The sequence below is a fragment of the Odocoileus virginianus genome, chromosome 32 (genome assembly GCF_023699985.2).
Source record: "Odocoileus virginianus isolate 20LAN1187 ecotype Illinois chromosome 32, Ovbor_1.2, whole genome shotgun sequence".
In the NCBI taxonomy this organism is placed as follows: Eukaryota; Metazoa; Chordata; class Mammalia; order Artiodactyla; family Cervidae; genus Odocoileus; species Odocoileus virginianus.
Window position 1 is genome coordinate 34246643 of NC_069705.1, and position 25011 is coordinate 34271653.

At 38.6% G+C, this 25011-nt stretch overlaps 1 long non-coding RNA gene across 1 annotated transcript in view; it reads right to left on the reverse strand.

The window, feature by feature from the left end:
* Window positions 1-25011, reverse strand: part of LOC139032614 (uncharacterized) — a 611315-nt gene that overhangs the window by 118011 nt on the left and 468293 nt on the right. The window contains exon 4 of the long non-coding RNA XR_011485178.1: window positions 9031-9119. This is a non-coding gene — a long non-coding RNA (uncharacterized lncRNA). The remainder of the gene's footprint in view (window positions 1-9030; window positions 9120-25011) is intronic.

A 25011-nucleotide genomic window follows, 5' to 3' on the forward strand; every position in this document is an offset into this window, starting at 1 on the left:
TATTCAAACTACTGGACAATTGCACTCATTTCTCATGATAGTAAGATTATGCTCAAAATCCTTCAAGCCAGGCTTCAATAGTATGTGTTCTAAAAAATTCCAGATGTATAAGCTGAGTTTAGAAAAGGCAAAAGAACCACAGATCATATTGCATCATTGACTGGATCATAGAGAAATCAATGGAATTCCAGAAAAACATCTGCTTCATTGACTATGAGAAAGACTTTGACTGTGGGGATCACAACAAACTGGACAATTCTTAAAGAGATGGGAATACCAGACCACCTGACCTGTCTCCTGAGAAACCTGTGTTTGGATCAAGAAGCAACAGTTAGCACCTTACATGAAACAACTGACTGGATTAAAATTGAGAAAGGAGTATATCAAGGCTGTATATTGTCACCTTGCTTATTTAACTTATAGGCAGAGTACATAATGAGAAATGCTGGGCTGGATGAAGCAGAAGCTGGAATCAAGCTTGCCTGGAGAAATATCAACAACCTCAGATATGTAGATGACACCACTCTAATAGCAGAAAGTGAAGAGGAACTAAAGAGTGTTTTCATGAGGGTGAAAGAGGAGTGTGAAAAGGCTGGCCTAAAACTAAACATTCAAAAAACTAGATCATGGCATCCAGCCCTATCACTTCATGGCAAATGGAAGGGGGAGTAAAGTGGAAGCACTGACAGATTTTCTCTTCTTGGCTCCAAAATCACTGCAGATGGTGATTGCAGCCATGAAATTAAAAGACGCTTGCTTCTTAGAAGGAAAGCTATGACCAACCTCGACAGCATATTAAAAAACAAAGACATCACTTTGCTGACAAAATTCCATATGGTCAAAGCTATGGTTTTTCCAGTAGTCATGGATGGATTTAAGAGTTGGATCATGAAGAATGCCGAGTGCCGAAGAATTGATGCTTTCAAATTATAGTGCTGGAAAAAAAACTCCTGACAGTCCTTTGTACTACAAGGAAATCAAACCAGTCAATCCTAAAGGAAATCAGTCCTTAATATTGATTGGAAGGACTGATGCTAAAGCTGAAATTCCAATACTTTGGCCACCTGGTGCAAAGAGCTGACTCACTAGAAAAGACCCTGAATCTGGGAAAAACTGAAGGCAAAAAGGGAAGACAGCAGCAGCAAGTTAGACAGACAGCATCACTGACTCAGTGGACAGAGTTTGAGCAAACCCTGAGAGACGGTGGAGGACAGGGGAGCCTGGAGTGCTGTAGTCCATGGGGTCACAGGGAGTCGGATAGGACATTGTGACTATAAAACAACAAGACTGCAGCCCGCCAGGCTCCTCTGTCCATGGTGTTTTCCAGGCAAGGATACTAGACTGGGTTATCATTTCCTTTTCCAGAGGATCTTCCTGACCCAGTGATCAAACCTGTATCTCCTCCATCTCCAGCACTGGCAGGTGAATTCTTCACTGCTGAGCCAGTGGGGAAGCCCTGGTCTTTATAATCCTAGACATGGCAATCAGAGAAGAAAATGAAGTATTATAAAAACAATCAAACTCAAAAAGAAGTAAAACTGTCACTGTTTCCAGATGACATGATACTAAAAGAAAATCCTAAAGATGCTGCCAGAAAACTACTGGTGCTATTCAATGAATCTGGTAAAGTTGAAGGATACAAAAATCACACAGAAAATCTCTTGCATTCCTATATACTAAAAATGAAAGATAAGAAAATCAAATTAAGGAAACAATCACATTTTCCATTGCAAAAAAAGAATAATATACCTAGGAATAAACCTACCTAAGGAGGCAAATGACTTGTTCTTAGAAAACTATAAAACACTGATGAAAGAAATAACACAAACAGATGGAGAGATATAACATATTCTTGGATTGGAAGAATCAATAGAGTGAAAATAAGTATATTATTCAAAGCAATCTACAGATTCAGTGCAATCTCTATCAAATTACCAATGGTGTTTTTACAGAATTAGAACAAATTTTTTTTTTAATTTGTATGGAAACACAGAAGACCCTGAATAGCCACAGCAGTCTTGAGAAAGAAAAACAGAGCTGGAGCAATCAGGCTTCCTGAATGCAGACTTTATACTACAAAGCTATGGTAGTCAAGACGGTATGGTACTGGCACAAAAATAGAAATTTCTATCAATGGAATAGGATAGAAACCCCAGAGATAAACCCACACACCTGTGGTCACCTAATCTATGACATAGGAGGCAAAACATACAATGAAGAAAAGGCAGTCTCTTCAGAAAGTGGTGCTGGAAAAATTGGACAGCTACATGTAAAAGAATGAAATTAGAACACTGTAACACCATACACAAAAATAAACACAAAATAGATTAAAAAGTTAAATGTAAGGCTGAGTACTATAAAACTCTTAGGGGAAAACATAGGCAGAGCATTCTGTGTCATAAATCACAACAGTATCTTTTTTGACCCACCTCTTAGAGTAATGAAAATAAACAAATAGGACTTAAAAGCCTTTGCCCAGCAAAGGAAACAATAAACAAGATGAAAAGACAACCCTCAGAATGGGAGAAAATATTTGCAGATGAAGTGACTGACAAGAGATCAATCTCCAAAACAGACAAACAGCTCATATAGCTGTTTAATTGTTTATTTAAAAAAATGACCCAATCAAAAAATGGGTAGAAGACCTGACTATATATTTCTCCAAAGAAGTCATACAGATGGCCAAGATGCACATGAAAAGATGCTCAGCATCACTATTTTTTAGAGAAAGACAAAACAAAACTACAGTGAGGCATCATCTCACACCACTCAGAAAATCAAAAATGATCCATCAAAAACAAATCATCAAAAAATCTATAAAAAGATTAATGCTGGAGAGAGTGTGGAAAAAAGGAACCCTCTTACACTGTTAGTGGAAACGTAAATTGATGCAGCCACTATGAAGAACAATATGCAGGTTCCTTAGAAAACTGAAACAACAGCTACCCTGGTGGTGGTGTTTAGTTGCTAAGTCATGTCTGACTCTCGTGACCCCCATGGACTGTAGCCCACCAGGCTCCCCTGTCCGTGGGCTTTCCCAGGCAAGAATACTGGGGTGTGTTGCCATTTCCTTCTCCAGGGCATCTTTTCTACCCAGGGATAGAACCCACATTTCCTGCACTGAAGGCCGATTCTTTACCACTGAGCCCCCAGAGAAGTCCTACAACTACCTTATGACCCAGCACTCCTGCTCCTGGGCACATACCCAGAGAAACCATAATTACAAAAGACGCATGCACCCCAATGATCATTGTAGCACCATTTACAATAAACAGGGCATGGAAACAACCTAAATGTCCATCAACAGAGGAATGGATAAAGAAGATGTGGTACATGAATATGATGAAAAATTACTCAGCCATAAAGTGGACTGGAATTGGGTAATTTGTAGAAACGTGGATGGACCCAGAGTGTGTCACAGAGAGTGAAGTAAGTCATAAAGAGAAAAGTATCATTTATCAATGCATATATGTGGAATCTAGACAAATGGTACAGATGATTTTATTTGCAAAGCAGAAACAGAGACACAGACCTAGATAAGAAATGTATGGATACCAAAGAGGAAGAGGGGTGGTGGGAGGAACTGAGAGATTGGAATTGATGCATATACACTATTGATACCATGTATGAAACAGGTAACTAATGAGAACATGTTATATAGCACAGGGACCTCTGCCTAATGCTCTATGGTGACCGAATGGGAAGAAAGTACAAAATGGAGAGGCTAGATGCATGACTGATTAATTTTTCTATACAGTAGAAGCTAACACAACATTGTAAAGAACTCCAATAAAAATTTAAAAAAGAAAATAATAGCATTATTCTATCATTGCTGTTATACACACAGAGTGCTGACATTTATCCAAATAATTTGCTTGGCTTTTTCAACTTGCACCACTATGTGAAACAAAGGGCACTTAAAATTCCATTTTAAAGCCCAAATTAATAATGTGCAGCATTTTATTACTTACTTTTAAAAATTTACAGAAGGCCTGTAAAGCACACATATGCCTTAATAGTCATCTATTATTTCTTCTGATATGAAATAGCACTTTAATCAGAGATGTCTTCTCTTTAAACTAAAGGCATAAATCTTGCCAGAATTTTATCCTATTGTCATATAAAGCCATCAAATGCAATGTTTGATGAATACTAATAGCAATATACTACTTGGAACTGATAAAAGCATGAAACATTTCGTACAGATGAGTTAACAGTACTAGTGCATTCTCCAGCATGTTTCCACTCTATGATATTTGATGTAACTGATGGTCAGGTAACAAGGAAAAAGTGGTCTTAATGCTAAACAGTAACTGCCTTATTGAAGACAAAAAATTTCATCCACAAGATGACGAACAAGTGAATTAAGCCCCCTTTGTACTTATTTCAGGTGCATATACATATTTTTATTGTGTATAGCAGAATAAGATTAACTTAATATAGAATTCTACCAGTTTAATGAAATGACATTTCTATTAATACATTATTTTTTCTGAAGATGATCTGAATATTCTGCTTTCTCATGAACCTAGCATGTACTGACTCCACCACACCCCTAGAGCACATCCACATATTTTGGGGGTATGAACAAAGTAAAGCAGATCCTTCAGGCACCACCAAGAAAGCTAAGATGTTAATGAAGACACAGCACCATACCTGCTACAACAGGACAGGGCCCTTTCTTAAGTTACCTAGTATGAAAAGCCAGTTGAACTGGGGTAAGAAAAATCACAATTTAAAACCATTTACATAAGCTGAATTTAGTTCTATGTGTTTCATTATAATCCATCTTATATCAGAAGGGGTTAATGACTGTCTCAAAATAGATGGGGCAACAGTGGAAACAGTGAAAGACTTTATTTTTGGGGGCTCCAAAATCACTGCATGGTGCCTGCAGCCATGAAATTAAAAGACACTTGTTCCTTGGAAGAAAAGCTATGACAAAACTAGACAGCATACTAAAAAGCAGAGACATTACTTTGGCAACAAAGGTCCATCTAGTCAAGGCTATGGTTTTTCCAGTAGTCATGTATGGATGTGAGTATTGGACTATAAAGAAAGCTGAGCACTGAAGAATTGATGCTTTTGAACTGTGGTGTTGGAGAAGACTCTTGAGAATCCCTTGGACTGCAAGGAAATCCAATCAGTCCATCCTAAAGGAGATCAGTCCTGGGTGTTCATTGAAAGGAATGATGCTGAAGTTGAAGCTCCAATACCTTGGCCACCTGATGCAAAGAGTTGACTCATTGGAAAAGATCCCGATGCTGGCAGGGATTGGGGGCAGGAGGAGAAGGGGACGACAGAAGATGAGATGGTTGGATGGCATCACCAACTCGATGGACATGAGTTTGAGTAAACTCCGGCAGTTGGTGATGGACATGACATACTGCACCCCACGGGGTCACAAAGAGTCAAACACGACTGAGCGACTGAACTGAATGACTGTCCATGTGTACTATAGACCATAATGCGAGAATCTCCTATTTAAGCTAAAGAAAATTGTATAAACTGATTCTGCCAATTTCTGTGGTAAATATATATATATATATATATATATATATATATATATTTTCCTTTGCAGGAGAAAGTGAAAAACATATGTAACCATTTTTGTTAATTTAAGGATTTTTTTAGTACTTTTATCAGACTGTGTAGTAAAACTGAATAATTTATATGCAACTGTGGTATTTTGTATTGAAATCCTTTAATTTGCTATCTTCATGACTATAAAAATAGCTTTATCATATTTCTATACCTGTACTTTTATTGGTTTTCTATAAATTTTTCTCTAACCGATTCATGTAAACTCAAGGTCAGTCTACTCATACAGAGTAACAAGTGTTGGTTTCATTTATAGTTAAATGTTTTTCATGTTTGATATTTCGGAAAAGAAATATCTCAGGACCCATGTTTCCTTTTAGTGTTAGCACAGTCTACAGTTGTTAGGAGGATGTTAGGAGGACTTAATACATTTAAGTCCTTTGGCAAAAAGCACAGGCCAAAGAAAGGAAATCCAAAGAAAGGATGTTCCACGGTGGAAAATCTCTGGAGCCAATTATAGAGAAGGCTGCATGGTAGTCAAAAGTAAATTTCTGATGGGATCCAATTAACACTGTTCTATCAAATAATAATGGGAGAATAAGCCATTAATTTTTTGACACTTTTTTTTTTCTACCTGGATTTTCATAAGTTGGACTTCCTTCCAGGCTAATTAACCACTAAACATTTTACAAGCAATCCATGCACGGAAGCAGTAAAAGATGAATTGCACTTATGAAATAATTGACAAAGAGTATACTGGGCATTTTAAGCAGTGACGGTGTGCATTTTAATACCGGAAGAAAGGCTTCTGTATGGCCATCTGACAGGTCATTAGTTAATCTCAAACCTCAGCATCAGATAAGAGGGACTCAAAGCTCCCATGAACTCACAGTCACTAGCTGGGGGTATCTGAGTGCAGAGAACTTCATAGAAAACACTTAGTGTTCTCGCCTTAGCATTATCAAACTACACCAGTGTTATCTCAGATGAATTCGCTGGTTATTTTCTTTTCTTTTGACAGTAAAGTCCAAGCTGACAAACCAAGTCAGTTCTCAAAGAAATTCAATTACTGAAACGTCTGACACCTTGCTTTGCAGTTTCCAAAGTTCCTTGAAGACTGGACAATATAGTCTGCTTTGCAAGACATGAATTGTATTTTATACATAAAATAAAAAATAGTATCAAAAGAAAGAAAAATTTCAGAAACAGAAATGCTGACTGACAAAAAAAAAAGCAAGGTAATGATAATAGATTTGCAAACAGTCACTGGTGTTTTGTTTTTGTTTTGAGAGCCTACTAGGTTTTTAATATTGTTCCTGGCAGTTGGTAGATATAACCCAAAATTGTTTCTGTCCTTAAGACTGAAATCTGTCAAATGTTTATGGCTATGAAATCTGAAGTCACTAAAATAGTTTGAATTCAAATGGTGCCTTCCCAATTTTTAAAATGCTTTACTTCTGAGTAACAATATTCCTGTGTGTTGAAAAACTGCAGTAAATTACCATCAGAGTGAGTTTAAGTCACAAAGAAACATTGGGGGAAGGAATGATATTGTATCCCTATCCCAGGGCCATCCCCCACCAGCCTGACTTCTGCTGAGTGGGCAGGAGAGAATTCTGGCAAGGACTGGTGTTCTTTCTGTAGCCTGCCTTCAAGTATAAGAGAATGCTTTTACTGATTGTCAGGCTAAGTCATTTACCTTTTTCTTCTCTCTCTTAGGCTTTCAACATTTTTAGGGAAAAAAAAATTAATTGTGTTCACAGAACAACTTTTTTTCCCTGAGTTGTTAGGACTTAAAAAGATTTCATTCTCTCATCCCAAAGACAGGCCTTTCTAAAACTAGATGCTGTCAGAAACTTGGAACGATCTGTCACTTAATGATCACCTGGTCCCAGTCTCTTCACTGATAATATGAGGAATTCAAAGCTAAATAAATCCCTAAAGTCATACGTTTGTTAGGGAAAAAAATAGATTCACATCCTCAAACATCACATGTAGTATTTTATCATATATAAAACCCACTCACATATATCAGTTTTCAAGTATCTATTGTTCTTTGAACAAATTTTAAAATCAAAATTAGATCATGTATTTCTTGATTTTATTTGATGCATACTGTCTAGAGACTATGTCATACAACCTACTTTCAATTATACTGCATAACAACAACAACAACAAAACCTGATTTTTCCTAGCAATATGATGCCAACATGAATTCTTTTATCAATTTCTATGCTTTCCTGGAGAATCCCATGGACAGAGGAGCCTGGCGGGCTACAGTCCATGGGGTTGCAAAGAGTCGGACATGACTGAACAGCTAACACACACACACACACACACACACACACACACATGCTTGGCTCCAAGCAGAATTAACAATAATAGATAAATAATTACCTGAAATATTGTAACGCCTTTTCAACAAAGAGTCGGACACCAGTGAGTGTGACATGAGATTCCAACTCCCCATGATTTCTGCCCTGTTCACCACTTTTCTCTCTCTCCCTGCCTCCCTGCTTTCTCTGAAAAAACCTCCTCTGTGTTTAAAAATCCAGCTATCCACTTAAACCATGATGGGCACCAGGAGGGAACATAGCTTAGCTGATGCGTCGCTGTACATACAAGACCGCCTGGAAGAGAACGTTACAACTGCTTCGAGGAGTGATGCATTTGCCACTGAACTGTCTTCCACTTTTCTTGGCGACTAGGTCCTATCTCCTCTTTTGCTCCTCAAGCTGCCTAGACATTGTCAATCAAAGTTTATTTCTCACAGTTTTGGTGGCTGGAAGTCTGACACTCGAGTGTCGGTATGGTTGGATGATGGTCCTTTTTAGGGTTCACAGTTGGTGCCTTTCTGCCCTGTTCTCACATAGGGCAGATTATTTTATAAGAGAATTAATTCCGTTCATGACGCATCTCCCCTCAGGACCTAAGCACCACCTAATACCATCACCTTTGGGGGTTTCAACATGAATTTGGGGGAGAGCACAAACATCCAGACTACAGAACTCTCTAAACAGTAATTCTGGCTGAAGCATTTCCTCAATTCAGATTTATACATGTAGCTGTCCATTCTGCATTTCCCCTTGTATGCAATAATACTCCTACAGAATCTTCATTACATACCAGGGGTTCTACCAACTACTGCATGTTTTTACACACACATAGTCTCCCAATAACACTATTGGGTAGATTCTATGACTTTTACCTTTCTAAATATGAGGAAACTAAAGCAAGAGAGTAATAAACTTTCCCAGAGCATCACCCGGCAAATGGCAGAGCCTAAATTTTAACCCAGCCATTCTGGCTAGACAGTCCCAGGCTTCATAGGGATGCTCTGTTCATATTTCATATATCCAGAACAGAACCCTCCTGATTACCTCTCTCCAACAAAAGACAGAATGTATCTGAGGGGACTTCATCTGGCCTTCTCATTGCTGTCACACAGATACTTGGAATCTTACTCACATTGGCTCAAGGAAAGCTTACCTCAGGCATGTGGTCCCAGAACAAGGAACATTTTCCTCTGTGTTTGGATGTTTGTAGACATCATTTTAACAGCCTTAATCAAGTCTGATCTGAAAAGACACAATATAAGTAAAGGAATTACAAATGGCGATATTAAAGCTGTACCAGTTGATAGCCCCACAGATCAAGAACCAAAAACCATCCTGATGTCCAAGCAGTCAGGGTCAGCAATGTGATGTGAGAGGAAAAGCTAGCATCCTGAGATAACTGAGTAGTAAAACCTGGCTTATAGGTTACGGGGAGTGGACACTTACTTGAAAATTATTATGCGACTCCTAAATGCAGTTACTGTTTTTATTGTTAATTTAAAGTACTTTTGCTTACATCATTTTAGTGTAGAAAACAGAAGCTTAGGAGGCTTTCTAAAATGATAATATGGAGGCCCTCATCCTTCAAGTTGCATAAGAGTACATGCAATTTGTTTATATAAATATTCTATCCAGTGGAACCAAGTGAAATGTATATTCCTAATTATCTCCCTTTCCAACCCTGATAGCTTAGTTGGTAAAGAATCCCCCTGTAATGCAGGAAATCCTGGTTTGATTCCTGGGTTAGGAAGATCCACTGGAGAAGGGAGAGGCTACCCACTCCAGTATCCTTGGGCTTCCTTGTGGCTGAGCTGGTAAAGAATCCACCCGCAATGCGGGAGACCTGGATTCAATCCCTGGTTGGGAAGATCCCTTGGAGAAGGGAAAGGCTAAACTTTCCTTTAGCTTTATTCTGGAGAATTCTGGAGTATTCTGGCCTGGAGAATTTCATGGACTATAGGCCATGGGGTCGCAAAGAGTTGGACATGACTGAGTGACTTTCACTTCATTTCAATTACCTCTCTAAATATTCTCCTACCCCAGTTCCTCCCATCTCAGTCAATTTTAACTATATTCCTTCAACAGCTTTGGAAAAAATACCAGGAATAACTTCAATTGTGACATGCATTAAACCAGAAAACCCTGTCACGTGTACCTTCAGATAATGTCCAGCACCGGCCACTCCTCAGGTCTCCACTGTGTGTCTGTAATGCTAAGTCGTGTCTGACCCTATGTGACCCCCATGGACTGTAGCTCACCGGGCTCCTCTGTCTATGGGATTTCCCAGGCAAGAAAACTGGAGGAGGTTGCCATTCCCTTCTCTGGGGAATCTTCCTGACCCAGGAACCGAACCTGTGTATCTTACATCTCCTGCATCGGCAGGTGGATTTTTTTTTTAACCACTGCACCACCTGGGAAGCCGGATCTCCACCACCAGCATCCCAGTCACTGTCTTCCCTGGCCTGGATTCTTGTGCTCTCATCCTGAGATGGTTTTCTGAGTCAGCATTTTCCTTCATAAAATCTGTTCTAAACAATGTAGAATGAAGCTCAACACAGTCTGTGGTGGTGTTCAGTCATTAAGTCGTGTCCGACTCTTGCGACCACATGGACTGTAGCCTGTCAGGATCCTCTGTACATAGGAATTTCCAGGCAAGAATACTACAGTGGGTTGCCATTCCCTTCTCCAGGGGATCTTCCCAACCCAGGGATCAAACCGGGGTCTCCTGCACTGCAGGCAGATTCATTACTGACAGAACCACCAGGGAAGCCCCAGAACAGTCTATTAAGTTCTCATTTATGTTTTCCAGTTAAACAAGGGCAGGTCACACCCAAATGAGGATGCTCATGTACCAACAGCCACCTGGCTACCTTGTTCTCGCTTTCAGATCTGTAGTTCCAATCTTCTGTAATGCAGTTTCACTGAGCCCACAGCTACCCAATCAGGCAATGCATCTCACAGCCTCTCTCGGACTGACTGTGAGATGTGAGTAACTTATCAACGACTGAAATGATCAGAAGCAATATGTGCATATTTGTTTATCATTTACTTAAAAAATTCTTTTCCTCCCAATTCTACTTTGAAGCAGGATCCAAAATACAGAACTGAGATTTTATCACATGGAAGGTGTGTTTCATGGGTTTGTAGAGAAATAAGAAAGATCTGAGGATCTCGCTCTAAAAACACCCAACAGGACCACCTGTAAGCAAGTATCACTCACGTTTCGACCTTGTCTGAGAAAGAAATACACACATTTTAGTGTCTTTTTATTACAGGAATGACACATATCCTGAATATTGCAACCCTCTACGACTCGTAGGGACTAATGACAAATTAGCAGGGGTAGGTCACGAGATTTTATATCAGACAGAAAGTACATACTTCAGATGTGGTTATTACAGAGCCTTTAAACAAGGCAAGAATTAGTATCAAGAGAAATTCTCTTGCTTTTATGTTCATTTTCCAAAACTCTAATACAGATATATTTGTTGAGTGGGTGACATGGATTCTGAAACTGCACTGCTTAGGTGTCAAGCTTTTATAAGGTAGTAAGGAGATCCAACCAGTCCATCCTGAAGGAGATCAGTCCTGGATGTTCATTGGAAGGACTGAGGCTGAGGCTGAAACTCCAGTACTTTGGTCACCTCATGCGAAGAGTTGACTCATTGGAAAAGACCCTGATGCTGGGAGGGATTGGGGGCAGGAGGAGAAGGGGACGACAGAGGATGAGATAGCTGGATGGCATCACTGACTCGATGGGCATGAGTCTGAGTAAACTCTGGGAGTTGGTGATGGACAGGGAGGCCTGGCGTGCTGCGATTCATAGGGTCGCAAAGAGTCGGACACGACTAAGTGGCTGAACTGAACTGAACTGAAGACATCTTTCAAGGGAATGAAAATTAAGCAGATTCAATCCACATGAATTCTTGGCTTCTTTACCAAACTCCAAAAAGAGCTTCTAGTCACCCTTGTAGGAGAAAATGTGACATGGCAGAGGAAAATCAACAGTGACCTAATACTCTTGTATTAGTCAATGACAAGAAATATTTAAAAACATGTATAATATTCTGAGAGAAAAATTAAGTCCAAGGATATTACACTCAAGGGTGGTAGCCACATATAAACAATACACTGACAAACATGTGAATTGCAAGAAACACAAAAAAATGAGCCCAAAAAGAGGTGACTCAAAATAACTCAGGAATGGAAGTGGTGTTACAGGAGTTGGTGGTAAACACTGAAGGCAATTAAGTACAAAACTAAAACTAACATTTGTGGGATTTATGGATTAGTGTAGGGAATGGTTTTAACGCTAATGATGATTTAGTATTTGTGGAGTTTTCTAGTGCTTTCCTTTCTTTGTAGTACTGTTTGATTACTTAAAATAATAATGTTTCTTTTTAATACCTACAATGAAGTCAATATTCCAAGATTAAAGAAGAAATATAGTTATTTCATAAGAATTATTAATAGCAAAATAATCTTTGTTGGTTTTGAATAATTATGAGCTCCCTGTTAAAATACCAGATCTCATGTTATATATTTAAAAGTTTGATCAGACTGACAAATTTATATACACAGATGCTTATAAATAAAATCAAACTCAACATTTTTTTTTCTTGACATTTATCAAGATGAACTTTCATCACCATTACTGAAGTTTTGTATCACTCTTTTGGATTTCTTGGAGAAAGAAATGGCAGCCCACTCCAGTATGCTTGCCTGAAGAATCCTGTGGATGGAGGAGCCTGGTGGGCTATAGTCCACGGGGTCGCAAAGAGTCAGACAGGACTGAGCAACTTCACCTTCACTTTCACTTTGGATTTATGCTTGCTTAGTATATGCTGCTGCTACTAAGTCACTTCAGTCGTGTCCGACTCTGTGCGACCCCATAGACGGCAGCCCACCAGGCTCCTCTGTCCACAGGATTCTCTAGGCAAGAACACTGGAGTGGGTTGCCATTGTCTTCTCTGTAATATATGCTATTGGCGGAAAATTTGCCACCTAAATAGGAAAAGATTAGTTGCTCTGTAGTGATAATAACTAGTGACCAAAAACTGAAAACTGTTCAGTTGATCGTGGACAACTAGTGAAATAAACCATTTTTGTAAGTCAACTAATGTTGACTTTGCTCCAGAAGTCAGCAGTAAAGAACAGGCTTGTTCCATAAACACACTTATGAGTGTCATTCATCAATATCTCACCTATGTAACCACACTTCTACAGATAATGTCAACACATATTACTTTCTGAAAGACCATCAATTCTTTTGTGTGTGATATCCAAAACTCCATGAAATTGCCAGCCTGCTCTGGGCAAAGATACTGTGTCTTACTTTACTGAAATAAATAACTTCATAATAATCTTTGTATTTCAGATATTGAATGCTAGTCTCAGGATCATTTCTGAAGGTTTGCTTTAAAGACATTGAGTTGACAGAATCAAGAGACTCTCAGACCAACAGGTGTGTTCACTATATTTATTCCACCAAAACAATATTTTTTTCTTTAGATCTCCTGTCTGGTGAGATCATCTGAAAAGTGATCCAAGCTCCTTATTGCCAAATTCAGACTTAAACTGAAGAAAGTAGGGAAAGCCACTAGGCCATTCAGGTATGACCTAAATCAAAACCCTTCTGATTATACAGTGGAAGTAACAAATAGATTAAAAGGATTAAATCTGGTGGACAGAGTGCCTGAAGAACTATGGACAGAGGTTTGTAACACTGTACAGGAGGCGGGGATCAAAACCATACCTAAGAAAAAGTAATGCAAAAAGGCAAAATGGTTGTCTGAGGAGGCCTTACAAATAGCTTAGAAAAGAAAATAAGCAAAAGACAAAGGAGAAAAGGAAAAATATACCCATTGAATGCAGAGTTCCAAAGAATAGCAAGGAGAGATAAGAAAGCTTTCCTAAGTGATCAATGCAAAGAAATAGAGGAAAACAACAGAATGGGAAAGAATAGAGATCTCTTCAAAAAAATTGGAGATACCAAGGGAACAAACATATCATGGAAAGAAATGAGCACAATAAAGGTTAGAAATCATGTTGACCTAACAGAAACAGAAGATATTGAGAAGAGTTGGCAAGAATACACAGAAGAACTGTACAAAAAAGACCTTAATGACCCGGATATACACCATGGTGTGATCACTCACCTAGAGCCAGATATCCTGCGAACTGAAGTATGCCTTAGGAAGCATCACTAAGAAAACATCAGTAAGAACAAAACTAGTGGAGATGATGAAATTCCAGTTTAAACTGAGCCATTTCAAATCCTAAAAGATGATGCTGTTAAAGGGCTGCACTTAATATGCCAGCAAATTTGGAAAACTCAGCAGAGGCCACAGGACTGGAGAAGGTTAATTTTCATGCCAATACCAAAGAAGGGCAATGCCAAACAATGTTCACACTATCACACAATTGATTTATTTCACAGGCTAGCAAAGTAATGCTCAAAATCTGTCAAGCTAGGCTTCAACAGTCTGTGAACCGAGAGCTTCCAGATGTTCAAGCTGGATTTAGAAAATGCAGAGGAACCAGAGATCAAATTGCCACCATTTGCTAGTTATAGAAAAAGCAACGGAAGTCCAGAAAAACTTATATTTCTGCTTCATTGATTACACTAAAGTCTCTGACTGTGTGGATCACAATAAACTGTGGAAAATTTTGAGAGATAGGAATACCAGACCACTTTACCTGCCTTCTAAGAAACCTGTATTCAGGTCAAGAAGGAACAGTTAGAAACGGACATGGAACAGACTGGCTCAAAACTGGGAAAGGAGTACATCAAGGCTGTATACCGTCACCCTGCTTATTTAACTTATATGCAGAGTACATCATGTGAAATGCCGGGCTGGTTGATGCACAAGCTGGAATCAAGATTGCTGGGAGAAATATCAACGACCTCAGATATGCAGATGACACCAATTTAATGGCAGAAAGTGAAGAGGAACTAAATAGCCTGTTGATGAAGGTGAAAGAGGAGAGTGAAAAAGCTGGCTTAAATCTCAACATTCAAAAAACTAAGATCATAGCATCCAATCCCATCACTTCATGGCAAATAACAGGGAATCAACAGAAACAGTGACATACATTATTTTCTCCAAAAATCACTGCATGGTGCCTGCAGCCATGAAATTAAAAGATGCTTGCTCCTTGGAAGAAAAGCTATGACAAAACTAGACAGCATACTAAAAAGCAGAGACATTACTTTGGCAACAAAGGTCCATCTAGTAAAGGCTATGGTTTTTCCAGTAGTCAAATATGGATGTGAGAGTTGGACTATAAAGAAAGCTGAGCACCAAAGAATTGATGCTTTTGAACTGTGGTGTTTGAGAAGACTCTTTAGAGTTCTGTATACTACAGGAAAGTCCAACCAGTCAGTACTAAAGGAAATTAGTCTGAAGATTCATTGGAAGGACTAATGCTAAAGCTGAATCTCTGGGGAAAAAAACCCTTGTGCTGGGAAAGATTGAGGGCAAAAGGAGAAGGGGTGACAGAGGGTTGGAAGACATCACCAACTCAATGGACACGAGCTTGAGCAAATCTGGGAGATGGTGAAGGACAGGGAAGTCTGGCATGCAGCCGTCTATGGGGTCGCAAAGAGTTAGACACAACTTAGTGACTGAAGAGCAAAGTTCTGAACAGTTTTACTGTGCAGAGTTGTTAAAATTACCTTTTATCCTAGAATTTGTAGTCAGATTATATGTCTGTATATGGTCATTAAACCTAGATCTTTATGTAAAATGCTGAATCCCAGAATTTGCAACTGTACCACTGGAAAGTATAGTGCTGTTTGCTATCGACATGTTCATTCCTCTGTTGTTCTTAGTGCTTTTTCTTCTGTTTATATCTATGTACAAAGCTTTATTTATTTATTTATATTTTTACATACAGGGCTTTGTTCTGTCCTGGATTTTCTTAGTTCTGTTGAAGACATAGAAAGGAAGCTTTCACAGAGAATGGATAGAGTGTCCCCAAAAGTTTCCATGTCAACCCAGTGGGCTCTGGGTGCTAATGACTAGAAGCTACAAGACCAGTGAAAGTGAAAATGTTAGCAGCTCAGTCATGTCCAAACCTTTGCGACCCCATGGACTGTGTAGCCCACCAGGCTCCTCTGTCCATGGGATTCTCCAGGCAAGAACACTGGAGTGGGTTGCCATTTCCTTCTTCAAGGGATCTTCCTGACCCGGGGATTGAACCCAGGTCTCCTGCATTGCAGGCAGATTCTTTACCATCTGAGCCACCTGGGAAGTTCATAGGTTACCAGACAAGTAACACGTCAAAAAAGGGATCAGGGCGCACTTTACCCCAGGTTCTTTACAGTCCTCAGGAGGGTAATATCTGTCCTCCCAGTTTGTGAGGACATGGCCCCGTCTGGTTGCTGGTCATACAGCCCCGCATAACCCACAAGGCACTCACAGGCCAAATGTCATGATTCTGCTTTCTTATTTGCATGGGGTTGTTTTTGTCAAAATCTCAGTGCCTTTGTTTTTAAAGACTTTTAAAAAATGTGGACCATTTTTAAAGCCCCCACTGAATTTGTTACAGTTCCACCTCTGTTTAATATTTTCGGGTTTTTTTACCTCAAGGCATGTAGGAGCTTTAGTTCCCTGACCAGGGATCAAACCCGCACTCCCTACATTGGAAGGGGAAGTCTTAACCACTGGACTGCCAGAGAAGTCCCCTCAACCTCTTTCTTAAAAAAAAAATCTGATTTCTATTTAAAGTCTCAATATATTGCCCGCTCTGGCACTCTGTTTGATAAACAGCCCAAAACAAGTCAACACACATTATCAATGGCTCTTAAGGGGGTATTTATGACGTAAAATATAATGAACTGATAGACTTAAGAGAAATTCTATAAAAATTTAGAGGAGAAAACATGAAACATTTAGAAGTCAGAGTAGTTAATTGGGGGACTGAGGCCTCAAAATAAAGTTCAAGAAAGTCTATCTTAAAGATATGTCATCTTTTAAAATTTACCCTGCTTCTGTTTTTCAGTCTTTTTACTCAGCTTTACCTGCAATTTTAAATGAATCCTTTTCTCTAGGCTTTCTTCAGGGAAAGAAATATCACATTATAAAATTCACATATTACTGAGCCCTGGTCTACAGCCAACTTAACAACTGAAATTAAGGATTTTCCCAAATTTTAATAATACTGGCATAGCATTTGTTCCTGGATGACTGATCTGTGGCAATTAATTCTGTTAATTATCAGCTGCACAGATGGAAGAAAATGTTTAATATAGACGGAGAGAGAAGAGAAGCATTAAATAAGCTCACTGAGTAATATTCCTAAAATTACCTAGAGAAGGTAAGAAAAAATAATGTAATGAATAGGCAATGTCAAAATTTATAGATAGGATTATAGAAAGATTCAAAATTAGAAATTAAATCTAAATGGAGAAGCCACTGCAGAAAAAGTTGAACAAGAGCAAGGTCATGAGAGCTATGTAACCCTGCAAATCAGGTTCTTACTGCCCCAAATATCCCCTTTCTGCATGTAAGGGATGTAATCTGCATGTAAGGGTTGCATGTAATCTACATGTAAGGCAATGCTCACACACTGCTTTCTGTGTTTATGTCTCTAAGTAATATTACCTCCCTATGACAAGCCTTTAAGATATTTTGGCTCAAAAATTCCCACACCAATTAGTATTAATTTGGATTCCTAATGATGGGGGGAAAGCCCGCGTTTTAATTTACAAGAGAAATCCTTTACAAAGGAGAACCTTTGCTTGCTCCCTGAGCTCAGCAAAATTTCCTGGGCCCCATTCTGAAGTAGTTATGTATGGATGCAAAAGCTGAACCATAAAGAAGGCAGGGTGCCAGAGAATTGATGCTTTCAAACTGTGGTGCTAGAGAAGACTCTTGAGAGTCCCTTGGACAGCAAAGAAATCAAACCAGTCAATCCTAAAGGAAGTCAGCCCTGAATATTCATTGGAAGGACTGATGCTGAAGCTCCAATACTTTGGCCACCTGATGCAAAGAGCCAATTCCCTGGAAAAGACCCTGATACTAGGAAATATTGAGGGCAAGAGGAGAAGGGGGCGACAGAGGGTGAGATGTTTAGATTGCATCACCAACTCAGTGGCCCTGATTTTGAGCACTCAGGGAGATAGTGAAAGACAGGGAAGCCTGGCATGCTGCAGTCCATAGGGTCACAAAGAGTCGGACATGACAGAACAACTGAACAGCAAGAACATTCTGAAGGGGGATGTCACCTGTTGAAGGCTGTCACATTCTGCAGGTGATCCCAGGGCTAGATTTCTGCCATCTGTGGAGGACTCCAGCACCTAACTCCCTTCCTGTTTGGTGCTCAAGCCAAGTCCTTTGCAAAACCATAAACACTCAAATATGTTCCCCATCTCTTCATGGTGCCCTTAGTCACTTACCACCATGCTCCAGGGAAAAATCAATGGAGAGGAATGATTATCCTGCTATATTCTATCCACCAATAACCACTAGATTCCACTTTCTTCTGATCTTTTCCTCCCATCAGAAAGATGAAAACTCACATCATGAATTTGCATCATAGTAACTTTTGTGGAGAAGAAAATTGTGGCAACAAAAAATTCAGTGACCGACTTAAAATCAAAACCATTGTTTACATACTCTGTAGAGCTGCTCACCCACTGGCCTTAAAAAGCAAGATCGTTATCATCTGAAAAGATAAGAAACACTGATCTCAAAATCAGTAGGAGAGGAAAAACTTTGCCAAGATGTACACATTAAACTGTAGAATGTATTTTAAGATAAAATTAAATATGCTGTACAAAATGGGAGCATGTAATTTTTTTCTTAAATTCAGAAATAGCTTAATGTTCTAAAAGAAACATATTTCAAGGGAAACCTTTATTTAATTATAGCTATGTCCTCCCTCAAACAACAGGGGTTAAAAAAAAAGCAAAATTACTATGCTAGCACCCATGCCACTGCACACATAGAAAATCATCAGTTAATATTTGAGGGATCAAAAGTAAAGCCTAAAATTTTGTTCTTATATGTAGATTCTATCCATTCTTCTAAAATTCCTTTATCACCAGCATTATCCTTTCCTTTGCCTTATTATTTGTGAAGCAAACCTCACTAGAGAATTCTCTCCATCTCTGTCATTTGGTTATACACTCTTCTTCATTACTTTCAATTTCTTGAGGAGAGCTGCATTAAAGCCAGCTGAGCCTGAATTTGTGATGGATGGTTTCTCACGGAATCTTAGAATTTGTCGATTTAAGAGAGGCCTCTCTCAGGCCATCTGGTTTATTTCTCTTCACATGGCTATTATTTTTATGATACTTCTTAATCATTTCTAAAGTAGGAATAAGTCATAATTCTGCAACTTTCCTTTGCCATTGATTTCCTCTGCTTGTTCGAACATATGCTTTGTGTACCTACGTGTTTAGTTATGGTTGATATGCTTTTATTCTGTGTTATTCACTAAGATTTAAAAAAAAATCACTTTTGTCAGACACCTCAAATTATCTGAGTTCTGCTATCATTTGTTACTACTTGCTACCATAGATTTTATACATTTTATCTAGATGACTTGTTCTATATTTGTATTAAATATCACATTCATATCTTGCAATCTTATGACTGTACACTGCTGAAGGAAAAATGTTATTATGATGTGATATACAACTAAAACAAAATCTTAATGTAATATAGTTAGAAGTTACAAATAGTTAAAAACAAATTGTTAAAATACCTAGAAATTGAATATTTATTTTAATATGAATTACATTATAATAAAGTATTATAAGGTAAGTCAAGATTTCAAACTAGCTCTCCGGTCCAAAGATATTTCTGTAAACATTAGAAAATGGTACTCTAGAAATCATGTGAAGATGTGGGCATCATTTTTTAATACATAGGCTCAGAGGGCTGAATGTGTAGAGAGGACAAGGTTGATAGAATAAAAAAGAAACACAAGGAAAGACAGGAAAAGATAGTGAGAGAGAAGAGATTAGTGGGTGATAACACCCACAATGAAAATTGGCGGTGGGGGAAAATAAGAAAAGAGTAAGGAAAAAATAGAAAAAAGAGGACAGTTCTTCGGACATTGATATCCTAAAAGCCTATTCAAATAACTTGATCAATATCACTCATTATCAGTAAAACATAAGTCAAAACCAAAATGAAACACTGAGACACACAAACTCCAATAACTAAAATGAAAGGTACTGATAATAACAAGTTTTGTTGAGTATATGCAGGAATCAGTTTAAATTAATAATGTCTCTTTAGAAATCTTGATGCCATGATCTGAGTTGACCTAAAGCCCAAACCAGGATTCAGCAAGTTCATGTGTCAGAGAAACACACACATGTGAAGACACAGATGAAATATTCTCTACTGTTCAAAATGGCCAGACTTGGAAAAGCTCCAAATGTCCATTAACGTTAGAATGGTAACTAAAACCATTTTATTGTTACAATAGAACAGTGTACAGTAATAGGCAAACATGAAAAAACAAGAATAGTCTGTAGTCACATCCAACAGCAGGTGGGAATTCCACTAATACTGTGTTGAGTGAAGAAGCCACATACAAAACCATATAAAAGAAAACATCGTATAATTTTATATGAGATATTTTAAAAAGTGACCAAACTAACCTATGGTGTTAGACATCAGGCTAGGGATAACCTTTGGAGAGGAAAAAGAGGTAAAGGTTTGGAAGGTTAATTGGGGAATTTGAGGTATGTTAATATTCTATTTCTTAATCTGGGTGGAGGTCACATGATATGCTTAATGTATCAACATTCATTGAATTGCATGAGTTCAATGGTTTCAATAAAATTCAATTGCATGAATTTTATGGTTTTGGCACTTTTCTGGGAGTATATTTCAGAAGAACATTATATAAAGTAAAACAAAGATACATACATACACATACACAAACCAGGGAGCATACACAAGAAGGGAATATATATGTATATAATTGTGTGTGTGTGTGTGTATATATGTATAAATACATAGACATTCAAGGAGAAGCCATCTGATCTAGAATAGATTTAAAAGGTCAATAACATCAGGGATGCTGAAGAATTTTGTTGATAAAATGTTGAACATACCTAGAAATACATGTTTTTATAAAAATAAATAATTGCACACACACATAAAATAGGTGAACACCAGGTAGATTTTTTTTAAAATACATAATGGCACTATGTTTTAGATAAGACTGTTTCTGGTTTTATGAGATGCTGACTTAAGACAACGGACACATTTTATTGATACAATAAAGAACTGAAAGGGCTCCCAGGCAGCTCAAATTAAATATGGAGAAAGCAGAAGTCTAAAATGAAGATGAGGTTAAGGTACTGAACGATTCAGTGTTAAAAGAAAAAGAGGAAGTTACACAAAATGATAAGTCAGACCAGGCCTCCAAGGCATTTGCATAATTGGAGATGAGTTCTCAGCAGAGAAAGTGGGGTGCGGACTGAAAAGTTGGGACGATGACATCTTTTTTAAGATAATGACAGAGGTGAAAGGATTAGCAAGCTGAGAGTGTCCACACACAGTTCACGTTCCTTCTGTCCTGCCCTTTCCCTCTCCACGTGACGAAGGTGAAAACATGTTGAAGGATCAAGCGGTCTTGCCCCTTGAAGAGCTAAGAAATACCTGGTTTATAGGATGTCTGCCCCGCCCCGCCCCCCGCCCCGCCGTGACCTGTTTTCCTCCTTTAAATTCAGTCTCGTTCAATCACTGAGCTAGACTTTTCCCTTTTCTTTCTTTCTTAAAAATCACAGCAAGGGGTTCTGACTTAATGTGTCACCACGTACTTGAGAGCTTGAATTTGTTAATATGACAGTAATTATGGCAGGCTTGGGAGTGATTAAAACAAGTCATGTTTCCTATCCTTTTTTTTTTTTGTTCCCTATCCTTGACAAGCTCGTGACCTACTGAGTTTGGAAAAACTAGGAGATGATTTTGAACTCTCTGCAGTAAGAAAACATGATGTGTAAGGAATGGACTCTAAGGTGAGAAAAAGAGGGCGGGACCATAAGCTCAAGTAGAACACGTTCTCTGCTGAAATACACCTTTATGACTGGGAGAAACTCTTATGTGAAAATCATGGGCCCTTGGTTACCATCTGCAAACCTTAGGAGGAGTTCATGAAAAGTGAAAGGAAGTGAAAAGTGTTAGTTGCTCAGTCATGTCCAAGTCTTTGAGACCCCATAGACTGTGGCCTGGCAGGCTCCTCTGTCCATGGGATTCTCCAGCAAGAACTCTGGAAGGGGTTGCCATGCCCTTCTCCAGGGCATCTTCCTGGCCCAGGGATTGAACATGGGTCTCCTGAATTGGGAGATGGATTCTTTTTTTCTTTTTTTAATTAATTTATTTATTTTAATTGGAGGCTAATTACTTTACAATACTGTAGTGGTTTTGCCATACATTGACATGAGTCAACCATGAGTTTACATGTGTTCCCCACCCTGAACACTCCCTCCCACCTCCCTCCCCATCCCATCCCTTAGGGTCATCCCAGTGCACCAGCCCTGAGCACCCTGTCTCATGCATCAAACCTGGACTGGCGATTCATTTCACATATGATAATATATGTGTTTCAATGCTAGTCTCTCAAATCATCCCGCCCTCACCTTCTCCCAGAGTCCAAAAGTCTGTTCTTTACATCTGTGTCTCTTTTGCTGTCTTGCATATAGGGTCATTGTTACCATCTTTCTAAATTCCATATATATGCATTAATATGCTGTATTGGTGTTTTTCTTTCTGACTTACTTCACTCTGTATAATAGGCCCAAGTTTCATCCACCTCATTAGAACTGATTCAAATGCATTCTTTTTCATAGCTGAGTAATATTCCATTGTGTATATGTACCACTGGTTTCTTACCCATTCGTCTGTTGATGGACATCTAGGTTGCTTCCATGTCCTGGCTATTGTAAACAGTGTGGCAGATGGATTCTTTACCATCCGAGCTACCAACAAAGCCCCTCATAGACAAGAACAATTAGGCAGAAATATTTCAGGGAGTGGCAGATTATTTACCTTGATGATAGGGATATTTGAATTGTTTCCTGGTTTGCTGTGACATCATTCTTGGGGACATAGTTTAAAAAAAAAAAAATGTCCTCTGGATTCTTTCCTTTCTTGGGAGCTGGTTCAGAATACTGTGCTTGAAGTTACGTCCCACTTGGTAAGAGGCCTCAGTCTTAAGAGTCCATTCCTTTCTACATCATGCTTTCTTGGTAAGAAGTCTCCCAGTTGGTAAGAGAACAAAAAGAGTTCTCATCCAGCCTCGTTCACCTGTCTCTTCCATGAAAAGCAGCCCTGGAGGCTTTCTTATACCTGAGCCCTGCTCTCCAGGGGTCTACAATCATGCTTGGTGCTGGCTGCAAAGATTGACTGTCTGTATTCTCTTCCCTGTGAACGTCCAAGAAGTGGCCTACAGCCACTGCAGACATCTGGCCAGCAGTTCTCTGCTTCCTGGAAGCATGAATAACTGATTACAATGAACCCTAAAACTTCTTTAGGCAGGCATGAAGTGATTAAAAAGTAAATGTGCTTAGATATTCCCCCTAAAGCAGTCTTCTGTCTTGGTAAAGGAAGCTAATGGGACTCAAAGTGGCAGAAATGAGGTGAATATACATAGAGACACTTCTATCTATTGTAAAATACTAATTTTAGTCAAAAAATTAGCCAAGTGTGTGCTGTTGGTAATTAACTGGAATTGAGTTAAATTCAACAAACACTTATTCCCTATTTTGGTTTAATTAAATGCAAATCAAGGTTAGTCTGTTCCCCCCAAATACTCACTTATAACCATAGCAAAGGCAAATATTACTTAAGAGAAACACTTACTTTTGATGGATAGCACATAATTCTGCTATCCTAAAATATCACATGCTAATGAAACTTGATTTTGGTATTTTACATCAGTGATATATTCACATAGCACTGAAAAATCACATCCATACTGCTCAATGTACAGTAGCTCATTTGCTTTTCCCCTAAATTTGAGTTTATAGAAGACAGAGTAAGATTAGCTAAATATATAAATTAAGTAAAAACATGATTTTGTATCTACAAATAGTTATATTGCCTTTTGTTAATTCTATGGAATAGAAAGTTTTAAATCTGTGTGTCATGACTAAATCCTAATTATAATCACATTCAGTTAAACTTTGATATTTGAATAAGGGAGAAACAAAACATGTCTAGTTAACAGCTGATTTATTATTAAAACCCCTAGCTGCCATGACTGTTTAAGCAAATATCAACTTTTTCCCACCTTTGCAGCCTGCTGTTTGCTTTCTATTACTATTGAAGAAACAAAAGCAAGTCTGATATTCTCTTAAATCAGGATTTAAAATGAGACTAGTTAAAAAAAATGCAAACACATAGCTTTCTAGACTTTGCCTTTTGACTCTTGTGCAAGCTACCAAGAATTTAATGATCTTGTTTCTCCCCCAAACATTCAATAACCAAGTGTACATTTCTACCATATATCTGGAATCCCAGTTTAACAGCAAGAATGAGTTATAACAATAAAATTACACCACAGGGTTACAATGTATAAATCCATATCCTTATTATCAAACTGACAGAAATTCTATCTATGAATGCTTAACAATGACAGGACATCTCATCCCTAGAAAATCCAGCAATATTCCAGCAGGCTTCTAGAATAGTGGTGAGAGACTAATTGCAGAAAAATTGAAAGATCCATTGTTGGGACAATTGTGAATTATTCTCAAGGAAAAGAACAAAATTAACTACCAATGTAAGAGGTCAAAAGAGAAGTGATAAATTTTTGAATAGGAGTTCGAAGATGCATTAAGTATATTTAATCTAACAAACCATTGCTACAGCAAGAATCTTTACAGAGATATCACAAGTGTGACCTCTATCCTCTAGCACTATGTTTCTGGGGAAGTGAAGTGAAGTGAAAGTCGCTCAGTCATGTCTGACTCTTTGCGACCCCATGGACTATACAGTCCATGGAATCTTCCAGATCAGAATACTGGAGTAGGTAGCCTTTCCCTTCTCCAGGGGATCTTCCCAACACAGGGATTGAACCCAGGTCTCCTGCATTGCAGATGGATTCTTTACCACCTGAGCTCTGAAGGAAGCCATGTTTCTGGGGAATGGGGTCAATTCTT